Here is a 16,771-nt window from a genome sequence, read left to right on the forward strand (position 1 = left end):
TTGGCTTTTGGTGATTTCACTCACTTGAGTGTAGCTTGAGTTAGATGCAAGTTGCTTGTTGTTTTCCAAGAGATTGATAGCCTCTTGTATCCTCTATGCACTGGTCGAGTCAGCTTCTACCCATGGATTGATAATTTAATCGTGGTTCTCGCTAAATCTTCAATAAGATAGGAGTGAGGTTAGACACCCGTCCCACATTTGGCACCGTTGCCGGGGATCGAAGAGACCTAAACTAGGAAAAAATATGAGCGTTTTGTGAAGTTATTCTTTTACTTCCTCTAGGATCTCCTAGAGTAGAAACTTTCTTATTTAGAACCGCATAGCTTAAGATTGTCGTCTTTTGCTTTGTAGAGGTAGCTTGGAGGTAAGTTGTACTTGTGGAGTGCCTTTAGGATTGTAGGATTGTAGAACTAGATTAGGATAAGGATGATTGATTTACGACACAAGTCTTATGATCAATGCTCAAAAAACCATAAAAAACAAGAAAACGAGTGTTGGTGGACACTTTCCACAACCCCATTGCATTAGAACTTAGGAGTAGGGTAAGTAGGATCCGAGGTGGATTTCAGCACATTGCTCTCTCTGAAAGAATCACTATGAGTTGTTATTTGAAGTTGCAAAATTTCAGGTCTACGACTAGAAAGAGAACGAACAGACTGCCAACCACTCAATCCGATTGGAGAGTATGCTTAAAAGTTGTATGAACTAGTGGATGAGCTCAAGGACACATTGAGGTAAAAATTTCAAGAGTTTGCAAAAACTCAGATTATTTACTTTTTCTTGACATTTTAGGCCAAATTAAGTTTTGACTTGATTCATAGGTTTTAAAATAGCTCATGAAAAGACTGTCCATTGAAATTAAAGTGCAAAAAAATGTTCGTTTTGGACCTAAAGTAAATAATCACGATTATTTACTTTCAACTCAAAACTGACCAAGCTTGATACCAGTGACTCATTGCACGTGTACAAACAACTTTTGTAAAGGACCATAGGATTTGGATCACCAAACTGGCAAAAAACTGGGTAAAAATTAAAGTTTGTACTGGCTTTCGGAAACTTGAGTGTAAATTGGGGAAAAATTATCCAAACTCAATGAAACTTGATTCATAAGCTTATATTGATGCGATAGACATGTATATGATCACTTGACCAAAAAGATGCAAAAAGTTGTCAAAAATAAATAATCACGATTATTTACATGTACCCCATTTCTCAACTTTTTTGACCAAGGTAGAATACCACTAGCTTTATCATGTTGTGATAAGCCCACAAACCAAATTTGGTAAGATTTGGATCATTGGATCAAAAATTGTGACCAAATTTGCAAAGTCAGTCTGCGGACACAAAACTGATGACCAATTGAACAAATTTTATCCAAACTTGATGAAACTTGGCTAGGGTGCTTAAGTTGAGGTGCTTAACAGAGCTGTGTCAAGATTGGAACTGAAACTTGCAAATTGACAATCTTGCACATTTGAGTATACCACAAGGTCAAGCATATCAAGTAGACCACATAAATCAATTTTGGTGACATTTGGATCACAAAAGTGAAACTTAAGCCAGATTCTTGAAAACCGAGTCTGTGGACACGAAACCGTTGATAAACTTGAACAGATTTTGTCCAAACTTAGTGAAACTTGTCCAAGGACCTTAATAGGTTGTATACTTGACTACTGCTACAAAGAGATACCATTTTGAACTTTTGGACTTGTATAGTGTTAGACAAGCAATTTTGGGTTTAATCGGATCCAAATTGGTACGTGTTCACTCAGTTTCCAGGTTGCAGATTAATCCTTTGACCTTTTGCAAAATTAGGGTCTGAAAGTCTCAATTGCTTACTCCCATAGCTCGAATTGAAGTGATACACATAGACCAATCACAATAGTTAGCAAAAACTATACAATCTCTGTGAAAGAATAGCTAACTTGATCAAAATTGATACAGGAATAAGGTTATAGACAAGGAATTGGCAGCTTGATGGATATTGCAATCAAGTCACGTGGCAAAAATTTACAACAAGTCAATCCGATGGTAAGTACTCTATCCAGGGCTTCATAAGTCTTTATGAACCTTAGATATGATCGTGTACTAGGAAATCAAGGCATATTTGGAGAAATCATGGACTTGAACACATTAGCTCAAGGATAGCTGCTTGTTCTAAAATTCGGATCAAACACAATACGGTAGCTCAAATCTACAGCTTTGAACAGAAACAAGGTGAGTTTGTTAGGGATTGTGAAACTCGAATGAAACAATACATTGCCAGATGCCCAGAGCTAGAGATACCTGCAAAAGAACGACTGATACCACTGTTTCTAGAGGGACTGCTAAACAAAGAACTTCATGCTATACTGTATAGCAAGAAGCATACAACCCTAGAAGAGTGTGTGTCAGATGCTATTGATTTAGGAGACAATTGTGATATTTTCAACGAAGAAGATGTCCTAAAGATAATCAAAGTGAGAAAAAAACATCCACTAGAATAGCACAAGTGGGAACATGCTGTTTTGCAGCACCAATTTCAGCCATAGAAGACATGCTCAAAAGGATGAATGGCATGATGAATAACATGCAAAAAGCACTTATGAGAGGACCAGGGCAAGGGATACCTCAACAGGGACAACCAATTAGACCAAAAAAATGGTGTGCAATCGAGGGTAAATGGACCAACCATGAGACCAATGAGTGCTATTACTTACCAAAGTATGATGTGAATGTTCAGTACGTGCCTATGAGGCCACAAGGATAACCCATGTACAGATATCAGCCTAATATGGCATCAGCTCAAAGACTACCGATGGGTATGGAAAGACCTCAACCCGTGTTGGGTCAACAAACTTCATATCCGGAACATAATGCAGTGCATGTAAAGTACATGCATCGATGAACAAGCACTAGTGCTTGTTACACCCTATGATGAGCCTAGTCCATCTACAATAATGGTAGAAGGAGATTGGTATAATTCACATCCACCACCAATGGAAGAACCTGTGACTTATACTCCACCAGAGCTTGCACCAATGTACTATGTGGCCAATCAAGGTGTCAGACCTCCTATGCTAAGACCCATGATTAAATCGAGAACTAGAAACTGTTACAATTGTGGTGCATACGATCATTTAAAAAATGAATGCCCAGAGCCTGACAAGAACCTCAAGCTAGTTGAAGCTTATTGCATACAATGTTGCAAAAAGGAAGGACACTTTCCAGAAGATTGTCCTAAAAATCCTCTACACAAGGGTAAAACAGTAGTGAACGTAGTCCAAGTGATACCTAGTAGCTCATTTGAGAGTGAACTGATTGTTCCAATCAAGGTAATCACAAGAGCCCAAGCTAAGAAAAAGAAACATAACTCCTCTGATGATTCAGAAAATACAAGAATTTCCTCTCAAAAGACCAAAAGAAGCAGAAGCAAAAGGTATGAGATGAGAAAACAGAAACAACGGGCTGAAATTGAGGAGAAAGCAAAAAAGCTATTCCAGGAAAAAAGGTGAAAGAAACTAGAAGTGAAATCAAAAGAACCACCATGAAATCTGGAGGATCAATTTTGGTTGATAAATTTTGAGCCTATTAATGCAGCCTTGGAAGCCTACCAAGTAGGTCTTAAAGCAGACCAAAACATGGAGAGCAAATGGAAAAACTATCCTTCTCGATACATGGAAGCAGCTAAGCTTGAAGCTTATCAAAATTTGGTAAGAATCATGCAAGAGATGCTGGAAAAACAAAAACCCAAGCTCTAAAATATGACAAAATCGGAAGAGCTTGTGTAAGGAAACAATAATAAAAAATCCGAAGTGGTGGTAGAACCCCACCTTGTAACAAAAGAGCCAAAACTTATAGTGTGCGGACAACGAAGATGCCTTAGACGAAATTCCACTCGTAGAAGAAGATTGGCCAGGACAGTTATGGAAAAAATTTAGAGAGTTCAATGATGGGAGCCTAACTCTAAAGTTAGCTCCTATAGAGGAAGTATGGTTAGACAATCTACCTCCTGATATAGACATGGATGTCCATTCCTTAAATGGGGATTGCGGATCTGAAGCTTCAGGGATGTCTAAACCATTGACCTTGAAAACACTACCCTCCTACTTGGGAGATAACAAGGATGAATCCATAGTGTGTAAAACCACTCAAGTAAAGAGAGTGGAACATACCCTACACGTAGACAACATCTATTCGATCATGTCTACACCCATCCAATGCACTCTTACTTTATGAGAACTATTAAAAAGGAGACCATATTTATGGAATGATCTACAAAAAACCCTAGAGAGGTGTTGAGGGTCTCATCATTGCATAGATCTAATGACCAACAAAATTATCAATCCGGAGGGATGAGCTACCCAGCCAGGGCATAGAAACACTCATACAATTAGTGTGCTAATAATGGCAACATGAATGGTAAAATCTATGAGGTGAGCTTCTCGGCCTATGGAGAAGCTAAACCACAATGAAGGGAAATCTCCACATCCACTTCTCTTCACCTCTAATCAACCCAATCACACACACTACAATTGCAAGACGCACACAACACTAAACCTATCATGCAACACACTAATCACAAGCACACACACATAGATCTATTGAGCACCACACTCCAATCAAACCTACATGTACACACAAGAAAAAGAGGGCAATCACACAAGATTAGAGAGAGATTAACCACTAATTAATTAAGATCTAGCTAATCTAAGCATCATTCATAGGCAATCATAAGAAGCATGAGAGAGGCATAGTGAAAGAGAATGAATCATTGATTAGTGTTAATCAAGTCTCATGAGCAAGTACAAGCTCAAGGACTCCATAGCCACACACCTCAAGAGCTATGACCAAAGAGTGCTCTCAACAAATGAGTTTGAGAACCCTAATTTCTTTTATCCACTTCCTTAAATACCTAGGGTAAAAATATGCAATGTTCGGGCGCCCAAGGACTTTAGGGCTCCACCACTTACTGAATCTTCTACCTAGGCACACTAACTGACCTGTTCTTTATAGCTTGGAACTCCCATTGAGCCCATAACACATTAAAATATTACAATGGCCTGAAATAAATCGGGAATTTACAATACGTGACCATTTCAAAAAAAATGTGGAAAATGTGTAGCTCCAATCTTTACTGCTTCTTTGTATTCATCCTTGATGTGCATCTGTACATCTTCGATCTTTAGCAGCTTTTGTTAACTGACGTTGACTCAATTAACATTCCCCCCTTCCGATTTTAGTGCCCATCCTCGGGCACTGTTGAAAAGTGTCCGTGGAGATTGTGGAAGTTTTTGATTGGTTGTTGATGGGCTGATTGTCTTCATTTCTTATTGGATCTGTTGATGAGGTTTAATTTGTTGTAGCATCTTCATTGGTTTGAATAGTCTAATGTGAGAGATGATGTTGCATTTGTCCGTTGTAATAACATAATGATGAGGCTGATGTTTATTTATGAAAAGTATGTACAAGGGAAGTAGCATGATGAGGTTCTAAATTAGGGTCTAGTACCTAGATGACCAAAGGAAAAAAATCCAGTGGGAAAAAAGTGCCTTTGGAATACGCGCATTATTGGAGTACTTATTAGCATGGGAAATATTAATAAAGTACTCAAGGGATTATTTGCTGATAGATATGGAATTAAAAAGAGAACAAATATGAGAGGATAACATGATGGAACATTGGTTTTCCTGTTGTAGTCCACTCAAGATGTATAGGTGGAAGCAAAAAAGAGTGTCTAATACATATGTCCAATGGTGGGACATCCTATATATGCATACAAAGAAATGCATGGAAAACAATATGCTGTGTAAGAAAGATTTTGAGGAGTAATTCAGAAAGATGGTGCAGCTATAAAAGCATATGACATGGCTTTGCAAGCTGGCACCCCTTTAAGAATGGTTTTCATTGACAAGCATATGTGCTCTCATCTTACTGTGCACTGTGTGTGAGTGTTGGACTCTACGAAACTCCACCAATTGTAATTTAGTAGACTTCAACTCTTACACTCATCTCATCTAGCATGAGCAACATGACTTAGGTATGCTCAACTCTTCTAGCTTGAGCGTAAGCCTAATAACTACGACTCTTAACAAAGAGTTTAATATGACTTGAAGCTTTGGGACTAATGCTTTGCTCATTTTATGGCTCAACAGCCCGACTCTGACTATGCCAAAGAGTGTTTTTTGCACCCTGGCGACTTGACTTTTTACATTCTTGTGCTTACTACAAACATTTCTTCAGGTAAAAGTAAGCTTGAATCCTCAAAAAGAGGATTAGTGAAGGACCAAGTTGGCATTGAAGGTTTCTTTTGTCATACCTGTTTTACTATCTTTGAATCTGCATTCGCGTTGGTTGGGTGGTCCTTCTTTGACTCTGAAGACTCCATTATCTATTTGATTCTCCAATTGGGCCTGTTGTAAGAAGTTTTTGATGTTGTTGTAGGCCTTTGTTTCTTGTCGGCATCTGACTTTTGACTAGGAGAATTGGAAGACTTAGGAATCCAACTCTCTTGATGAACTTTGTGTCTCCATTGTTGACTTTGTTGAGATTTATGTCTTGTTGATTTCTTGATATCTTCATGCAGGTTTGGTGTAGTTGCAATTGGCTTGTGGTTGACTGGTAGCCAAATCTTTGTATAACCTACGTAGAGTCCTTGTCTAAGAGGAAGATTCTTTGAAATCGGTCTTTGTTTTGTATCCTCTTGAGAATTGTGGTTGACTTTAGCATCTTTCGACGTTGTTCTGTTGTATACCCGCTTCTTAGGTATCCTAGGATATTGTCGAGGTTGATACCTTGTGGGCGTTTTTTCTTGGGAGGGACTTAACATTACTTCATATGCTCTAACCTGCAGTTTTGGTACCCATATCTATTTGTTACCTTGATAGTATTCCTGTTCTTTTAAGCTCCATTGTGATGCTATCCATCCCATGTGTTTGTCTTCCTGCGTTGTTTTCCCGTCCTTAATCCAAACCGGATCATTGGCTTTGACTAAATTGCTCGGAACAAACACTTGCTTGACTTTCCTTTGCTTTCTGAGTACTTTGGCTGAAATATCTTTGCTTTGTTGGGTGGCTCCTTAGAGGTTTCAGTTGGGTCAACGGTTGACTTGAGGTTTTGAAAGCCTGACTTGCTTGAAGAAGCTAATCCATGAGGGTTCTTTGATGTAGAGGCATATGCTGTCACACATTCTTTGCTAATCTGTGGAAGTTCCACTTTAGCTTTACCTTTGTCTGCAAGATTTGTCTTTGATTCTTGTGACTTTTGCAACTCTGAATCTAACATTAACGATACCTGTATCTACTGCTTGCTATCTCTCGGAAAAGAGAGTATTAGCATTGTATCCTCTTTGTAGGCCTTGTGTTGGTCTAACCACTGATGTCCAAGGATGACATCTGCAAGCATTTCCTTTGAAGGCTTCACCTAAAACATTACCTGATCTTCATGATTTTGGATGCTAAGGGTAGCAACCATTTCTTCTTGACTTGTAGCCTTACCCATGATTTCTCTATTATCTGGCTTGCACTGAGTAATCTCTAGAATTCTCTGAATATTGTCTGCAACCATATTGTACTTTGCTTAATTATCTAGTAGAGCATTACATCTGACACTTGCTCCTTTTATACAGCTGAGAACTACAACTATTCTCATTGTTGGTTCTTTTGAAGATTTCTGTCCTACTTTTGCCATGGTCTCATCTTGATATAATTGTATCTCTATGAAAGGTGGATTAAGACTCTGTTTTCTAATTTGACTTTCATTAGTTGATTCAACTGGCAATGAGTGATTGATCTTTGGACTTCCTATTGCTTCCTGGTTGTCTGCAACCTCATTCCTATTATCTTCTATCTTTGGTGGCATTCCCTGCTCAATAGCTTTCATGGTTTGATCTGTTTGATCTGCACTGGCTATTGCCTGATTTGCTTCAAGCTTGTCTAAAGTTCTGTTCGATGGAGATGAATCATCTTCAATATGATCTGCTTTGATATAAGTCTCCATTTTAACTGTGCTCAAGGACTTTGTGCTATCGTGCGCGGGTGACCAGTCTTGGTCTTCATTCTTTGTTGTCTCTGAAGACTGCATCTTCATCAAATTTTGTATCGCTAGCATCTTCTAGGCCATTGGCATTCCCATTAAGATGTCGTCTAGCATATTTTTGCAATGATCACGTGGAATTGAGCTATGATGATCTGTGAGCTTACTTCAATGGTGGTGGAGATGATTCCTCAGCATTCTGCTCGATTGTTTCCTCATATGCTCACAAATTTAGGAGCATCTTCCAGTTGTGGTTGGCCACATCTTTTCCAAGTGCAAAAATACATGAGGTTCTCATCTAAGTGAAAATCTAGCTTTACTTCACTTGGCATATTTTCTTCGTTTTCACCGATGATGTTGCACTTGATCGTCTCGAGTTCTACTGTAGCCCGAGCGAACATGAGCGAGCATACAAGAACTCGAGCGAATATCTATGATGGTGTTGTTGTCAATGCATATGGCCTAACAAGACAACATGATGCAAAACACAATATTAATTTATTAAAAAAAATGGATATAGTTTCCTTTGTACATGGATCAATATTTCAAAACAAACCAATAGCCATTTAAGGCACCACATGAGCATTTGAATTCTAACGAAATTGTTCCAAAGAGTAAATACTTCTCATCCAAGACTTAAAACATTAGAACATCAACTCAAAAGTTTCCATCAAAACATGATGAGAACCATATGAAAATAACAAGACATGAATTTCAATTCTAACATCAATGCTACAAATTTCTCAATTCTTATGATTAGTCACATTCATTGTCGATGTAGACATTCCTCCTCCAACGCATTGTCAATGCATATGACCTAACAAGAAAACAAAGAAAAACATAATACTATTTTTTGAGAAAAATTGGACAGAGCTTCCTTTGTACATAGGTCAATATTTCAAAACAAACCCATTAGCCATTTAAGGCACCTCACAGGAGGATTTGAAATTCTAACCAAATTGTTATAAAGAGTGAATACTTCTCATCCACGACTCAAAACATTGGAACATTAACTCAAAAGTTTCCATCAAAACATGATGAGAACCATATGAAAATAACAAGACATGAATTTCAATTCTAACATCAATGCTACAAATTTCTCAATTCTTATGATTAGTCACATTCATTGTCGATGTAGACTTTCCCTCTCCAACGCATTGTCAATGCATATGACCTAACAAGAAAACAAAGAAAAACATAATACTAGTTTTTGAGAAAAATTGGACAGAGCTTCCTTTGTACATAGGTCAATATTTCAAAACAAACCCATTAGCCATTTAAGGCACCTCATAGGAGGATTTGAAATTCTAACCAAATTGTTATAAAGAGTGAATACTTCTCATCCACGACTCAAAACATTGGAACATCAACTCAAAAGTTTCCATCAAAACGTGATGAGAACCATATGAAAATAACAAGACATGAATTTCAATTCTAACATCAATGCTACAAATTTCTCAATTCTTATGATTAGTCACATTCATTGTCGATATAGACTTTCCCTCTCCAACGCATTGTCAATGCATATGACCTAACAAGAAAACAAAGAAAAACATAATACTAGTTTTTGAGAAAAATTGGACAGAGCTTTCTTTGTACATAGGTCAATATTTCAAAACAAACCCATTAGCCATTTAAGGCACCTCATAGGAGGATTTGAAATTCTAACCAAATTGTTATAAGGAGTGAATACTTCTCATCCACGACTCAAAACATTGGAACATCAACTCAAAAGTTTCCATCAAAATGTGATGAGAACCATATGCTACAAATCCCTCAATTCTCACACTCATCGTCGATGTAGACATTCCGTCTCCGATGTGTCTCAGAGATTTCAGAATCGTATCGCATGTCCGCTTCCATGCTCCGAGCCATCTCCTCAGCGTAGACCGGCATGGAACTTCCAACCAACAAGAAAATGCATCATCAAGACAAAATACTAAACAAGACATAGAAGCAATATCCATAAACACTAAATACCAATGTTGACATTAAAAAGATAAAAAAGCATAAGCAATGTCAATGGCATAGTAAGACGTGGGCCTCACTAGTCATCAAAGGGATTGACACGCGATGGCATATCACCCTCATCATCAATATCTAAGGAGGTGGAGGGGTCCTCTCTGCTCCGCTTTCTACGATGGAGTAATGGTAGCACATATCCTGAAATCAATGGCTCATCAATGTCGAGTGCAATACATGTCTTTCCTGATCCCACACAAGTAGCCAGTGCAGGGGCTGTACCACATCCAAGCTCCAAGCAAATACCTCCACGCCGACAAAGGAGCTCCACAAAACATGCAACAAAAAATGGCTCCACTGCAATCCACCTCGCAATGGCTCGCTTGATGATGATCTAGCTTGAGACAACTTCGGAACATGATGCATCATAAAAGAATCCGATGACTGCATGCCAAGGCAAGAAAATAGAACAGTGCTCTTTGCTACGAAGCACGGTGGACGCATACCTACTCGATGAGCCATAAATAGCACAGAGCAAAGACACTGTAACAAAAGAGGCACGGTTAGAGAAAGCAACAACATAAATCATTAGAGTATTAATACAAAGCAAGTGTGTCACCTCAATAGGACCGCCAAAACTCTCAAAATGACCATAGGCTCCATGATGGAGTACTACAATACGTCGATGAACAACCATCTTTGCAGCATGACAAAACCTCTCCACCCACCCAATGGCCTCTCCTGTTCAATGGAATGATCATAAACAAAAGGATCTCACCCGCCGTAGACACCATGATTAGAAGCCAGCCTGAATCTGCTAGCGTCGAGAATGCCAAATGAACTCCAGCACGCACATGATCCTCACAACAAATGTCCCAGTGAGGTAGAGTAGAGGAGCCTACTAGAGACCCACCAAAGGGGAGATCCAAGAAAATGAAATCAGCAGCCCATGGAATGGCTCTCCCCGCGTGAGTATATAGTGTAGCCTCCGAACGTGCCCGTGAAAGATGCTCATGTACGGGGATCCATATGGGATTTCGGACTCCCGCTCTGAAGTCTGCAGCAATGGCAATGTAGTCCCCCACTATGGCCATGCACCGTGTGTCAACAAAACTGGATATGTTTTGTAGTGGAGACTCCACACGATAAACAAACGAGATAGTCTTCCTAGCCATGATGGTGCCAGAAGACACTAGAACATCACAACAAGATAAAATTAGTCATCTATGAAGCATATTTTTGGAAAGCATTAACAAAATTTTATAAGACATACCAGGCATTGAGCCCACATCCTCCTCTACGATCGTATCCACAAATGTTTCCTTTTCCTTTTGAGAGTTGCGTGCATCTTAAACAAAACATTTAAAGTCAAAATACTACTAACTTATGGTTGTTTGGCATGCCAAAGAGTGAAACATACCTGCATGTCTCGCCTCTCGTCTATTTGCTGGTGGATTTTTTATCACAGCATCCCTCGACATCGTGTCATGCAGCTCTCTTTCACGAACAAGAACATGTCCTTTTTCCATATCTATCCACCACGGACAATTCTCAATCTCCCATGCACTAAAGGTGCGCATACTAGAGGGGTACATGCATGTGTCTTGAGTAGCCATCTGAGTCCACTGTCTTGCCAAAAAAGGAATGGCAGGCAACACATTCTTGGATACCAAAAACATAAGGAATCTACAATGAACAACTAAAAACTTACATGAAGCTCATCACATAAACATAACAAATTAATAAATTAATAAATTGTTCACCTGAAAGACAAACGTTGTGCTGCCATTCGTAATGTATCTACCTTCTTCAATGTCTGCTTCTCCACATCATTCGTCTTTGCTCCAAGAGACACTTCAATTGGAAACAAAAAGGGTCTGGCTTCAAATTTTATCTCCTCAAAATAGAATGTGAGGGTAGAGTCATGTGGCAAAGGCACAAGGCCAAGCACATCCATAAGATCTGACACAATCTGAAATGCTCTTTCAAAGACTCCTGCCAAAAAACCCTCTCTACGAAGCCACCTACAAGTCCAAAAAGAAAGAGAGAAAAAAAGGACAGTACAACAAATTCAAGATTAATTATCAAGGATCATCTTACATGCGGAAGACGTGATCTCCTTTCTTAAGACCATATGCACCCCTTGTAATGTTGTCCGCCTCAAGAAAATAAATCCAATGAATCTTGTTTTGAACGGGAGCATCTTGGAGTGCTATTAAGTTCAATTTCTCCAATGTAGCCCAGCTATCATTACCCCATTTCAGAGACAAAATCCTTGCTAGCCAATCCGTCCCAAGGTTGGGATCCACAATGTTAAGTAACTACAATATGAGTATAAAAATGACAATTACTCTAATTACATATTGTACCATTCGCCACAAATAAAGAGTAGATGAAAACAAATAAAGTACCTTCCCAATACGATCTTGATATTTGTGTGTTATCTCTTGGTGAATTCTCTCCTCTTCCTTTTTGAAGTCTTCGTCAGACAAACCATGCTTCACATTCGACATTCTCTTCTCTTTCTCTTTTGTCATTTGAATCTAAAATCCAAAATAAGCAAGACTATATTAATAATCACTCACACCAATGACAAAAGAAAGCAATTTATTTGATTCATACATCATAGACCAATCTGCCAAGGTAACGTCGAGTGAGCGGATACCAAGGCTCGGAACCTTTGGCATACTTTTTCCGTACGGCGGCAATAAGATTTTGATCCTTTTCGGGTAAACCGTTTAAGTACATCACATGATCCGCTGCACAAATGTGTGTGGTATTAACGATCTCATCACGAAGATGAGTGGCAACCAGCAAAGTTGAACAAGCAAACACTTACAAGTTCATTCTTTGCAAACTGCTTAGCAACGCAATCTCAGGCACTTTGGTAGGATCTATGATAGTGCACAAAACACGACAATGCTTCTCCTTAGAAGTGGAAAACCTTTCTTTAATTGCCTCTGTCCATGCCACAGTATGATGATTCCCTTCCCAAACATAGAACATGTGATCGACAAGATCTTGAAACTTCGGTTTCTTTTTCAATTCACATTCGAATTCATCATTGATCTCATTCCATAGAGGTCCCCATGTTGTTTTGATCTCATCTTGAGTACACACAAAAGTTAAACTTTAAACAAAATCCAAAGAATGTGAACAATGGCAAAAAGATAGAAACTATTGACATACCTGTCACAAGGCTCTCCTCTCTTTTGCATGTCAATAAAGAGACAATGAAAGCTCCTTTTTCTGGCATATAGCCTTCTTTTGCAAAGGCAGACTTCAACCCACTAAGATCGTCTCTCAACTCTCTCACCCTTGCATATGGAATCAATCTGCACAAGGGAATAGAGGGACAATCAAAGCAGCTAAATACACGTGTGCTCTCAAGAATATCTGCTCCCTTATGCATGAAGATTTTTTGTTCATCCTCCATTTCTACGGCTGCACTAACTTCGTCCCTTATCTCCCATGGGACTATCTGCAACCCATTCTCCTTAGGGGCTAGTGTCTCATCTATCTCATGTAAAGATCCCTACCCCATGTCCATAGATAGAATCTCCTCTTCTTGTGTTTCTAGCTCCTCTACCATGATAGTAGCTGAAACCGAAGAGACTTGGTCACTATTGTCCACATGACCATAAGAGATTTGGTCATTACTCCTCCCTCTCCGAGCACAACCACGGGATCTAGGGCTGATCCAACGTAAATAAACAATTCAACATTTTTAGTAACCTTGAAAAAGAAATCAGTTTTTGACGGAAGCACATAATGAAACATAAAGTATTGTTATGGAATAACAAAATGAAACAAAATTTAATTTAGAGCACTATTTCAAATACTATGCATAGCCCATGAGATATATCTCCAACAGATTTTAGAAACCAAGGCTATTTATTTATTCCAACATGATTAAAAAATGTAAAAAATTCATAAGAATATTTAATTGCAGATATTTAAAAAGTTAAAACACCTGGCAGGAGGACGCCCTCTTCGATTAGATGTACCATTTTTGCCTGCCATCGATTGCCCTTGTCGTGAATTGACCTACACAAGTCAAAGCTAAACTTAAATTTGCAGACATGGCATAAGTAGCTCTACATGTAAAATTAAGTTGTATTAGCAAAAAAACAAACAAAATTCACAATCTCTAGTTGATTGGAAATAATGATACATCATTCAACACCATTCGGTGGGAAGCAATTGGCTAAGCAAGCCAACCACGGAAAATTTTCAAGCCTGTTGAAAGGGCCGCACGCCGGCGTTCGGTCATTGCGACAGTATTTTCCTCTATTTTAGCCTGGAATTTTTCCTTTCCCCTTCCGCTCAGCATGAATTTTGGAAATTGAAAATGACAGGAAATTAAGCTGACACACATTTTTTCCGAACACTTGGGGGTACCTCTCTCTCTCTCTCTCTCTCTCTCTCTCTCTCTCTCTCTCTCTCTCTCTCTCTCTCTCTCTCTCTCTCTCTCTCTCTCTCTCTCTCTCTCTCTCTCATTTTGAGAAGCTGGAAATACTGTTAACCAGTGTTCAAAAAAATTCATTTTCACAAACATACAAAAATCCCTCCAAAACAAATCTGAACCGGAAATTTTACAATACTAGCCAATATTTTCGCAAAATTACACTATTTTTCATGTATTTAAGTGGAATTTTCTCCTTCTTGCCCTCCCCTCAACCGGCTACTTTGATTTTGCAACCGGCTCAAGGCTAAGCTGAGGCACACTTTTCCCGAACGCTTCCAGTGTTAATATCCTTGAGAGGAAATGCAACCAAGGCATGCTATGGTATTTAAGTGACCCATTACTATGGTATTTAACTGTTAATAAAAACGTACCCGTCTCTGTGTTAGGCAGCGCAAGCAAACTCTCTGGAAGCCGAAGAAGCTGTGTGGCAGCTCGACGGCAGTAGGGCTGGAAACTCGGAGCTCGACGGCAGCAGGGCTGGAAACTACGAGTTGTAAATTGCGAGCTGGAAACTGCGAGCTACCGCAAAGAGCGTGCGCCGGCGCGCACTACTTGCAGCAGAGAAGAAACTAGGCCTGTGTCCCTGTGCGTCCCCATCAATGGCTCTCTGTGTCGTGCGCCTCTGTCTCGACAAAAACGTTTTTGTTTAAAAACTTGCCAAACCTACAGATGAGAACACTTCAGTTAAATGGTCTTAGTTTTGGGTTTTACACAAAATTACCATGGAGTTAAATGGTCTCAAGTTACCATAATTCTGCCTTCACAAAAAAGTTACAAAAATTGAGTAATAGTCGCTTGGTCTTGTCTTTTTTCGCCGATGGCGCGAGATTGTGTAGGTTAAGTTTGGGTGGCTTTAGCGTACAAGGAATTGCTATTGACAGGTGTTGTGAGCTGGGAAATTGGCTTTATGATCTTGCGGGAGTTGGTTCGATAAGGGCTACTTGCTGTTTGTACTAAAAAGGTCTCGAAGGTGCGATTACACTAAATATAAATTTTTTTCGAGATCTACGAGTCACTGATGACTATTCTCTGCTTCAATTTTGATTTATATAGAATTCTTAAAAAAAACTATCAAATATTCAAAGTTCTTTAAAGACCTCCAATAATTTTTCATAAATGTCATAAATGTTGCTCGGATTTAAAAAAATTTCCTAGACATCGTGGTGATTGTCTATCATGATTCATAAGAAGAGTCCTGAGTTAATTTGAAGTAAAAAACGCCCAACTCGAACGTGACGTGAAAAAAATGGAATTTTACATGATTGATAGGAGACGTTCTTGAATGCTCGACGGCTGTGACGTCTTCATCATCACACATTGCAGTTAAATCAATTAACTTTGGTCTTTTTCAATTTTCCCACTTTGGTTAATGTTTGTACTACCCAGTATCGTAACCCAATTAGCCCACAGTTCTTGAGCAGTAATCCTATTGCTCGAGCTTTCATTAAAATAGTTTTATGTAATGGCTAGGCATATCACTATCTATGGACCGCAAGGTGGCCAAAAGCTTGTTCTTATGTTTGAAGGTAGCACATATGCCATGCCTGTAGCTTCTGTGAGACAACATTTTGAATTAACTACTACCTTTAATTTGCATCCCTTAACTTTAAGTGGCGACCAGGTAAAGATGGAAGTAATTGAAACTTCTAATGGTGATGAGGTTTTCCTTCTAAATCACGATCAGTGTCCGTTTTTCAAGGTTCACATTGCTTCAAATCAGACAAGTGCACATGGTAGTAGAATCAAGTCTGCACCAACAATAGTCAATTTGGAATCTGATGAGTTTGAGAAGCTTGGTTCTTCTAGCCTGCTTGAGATCATACGTTCAATGCCTTTGCACAGCAATCTTTATCTGGCACTAAAACAAGCAAAGAATATCATTCAAGTTCAAGAGCTGCCTGTGCATTACGATGGCTATGTTGCGTTTGAGTTGCCACCTTCTGGTGCAGCCAGTGGAATGACAGGGATGGAGCAAAGAAATGATAGTCACATGTGGACACAATATGTCACTTGTAGTAGTGACACTTTTCCAGGCATTGTTCGGTTCAGTCGATGCTCAGGTCACTTGTGATGTCATAACATTGACTGTCTATATTATCTAAGGACTAGATTATATAATGAGGTTCATTGGCGTGGTCGCCTTTCAAAGTCTTCCCCGCAAGGCATTCTTACACCTGGCTATGGCACCTTGATATGCAGTCATTGCTCTCAAATGCCTGAATGTGTGGCCATATGTCCTGCAGTTATTTATTATTGTATGCCAAGAGATAAGCAAAGATGGACCCGATGCGTGCTACATTTAGGTGAGCATCACCATCCATGTGGAGC

At 39.1% G+C, this 16,771-nt stretch overlaps 1 pseudogene; it reads right to left on the reverse strand.

Moving 5' to 3' along the window:
• Nucleotides 1-10,060: 10,060 nt before the first annotated feature.
• Nucleotides 10,061-13,998, reverse strand: LOC147417616 (uncharacterized; annotated as a pseudogene).
• Nucleotides 13,999-16,771: the final 2,773 nt, after the last annotated feature.

This window comes from Adiantum capillus-veneris, chromosome 30, assembly GCF_014529385.1.
Source record: "Adiantum capillus-veneris isolate H3 chromosome 30, ASM1452938v2, whole genome shotgun sequence".
NCBI lineage: Eukaryota > Viridiplantae > Streptophyta > Polypodiopsida > Polypodiales > Pteridaceae > Adiantum > Adiantum capillus-veneris.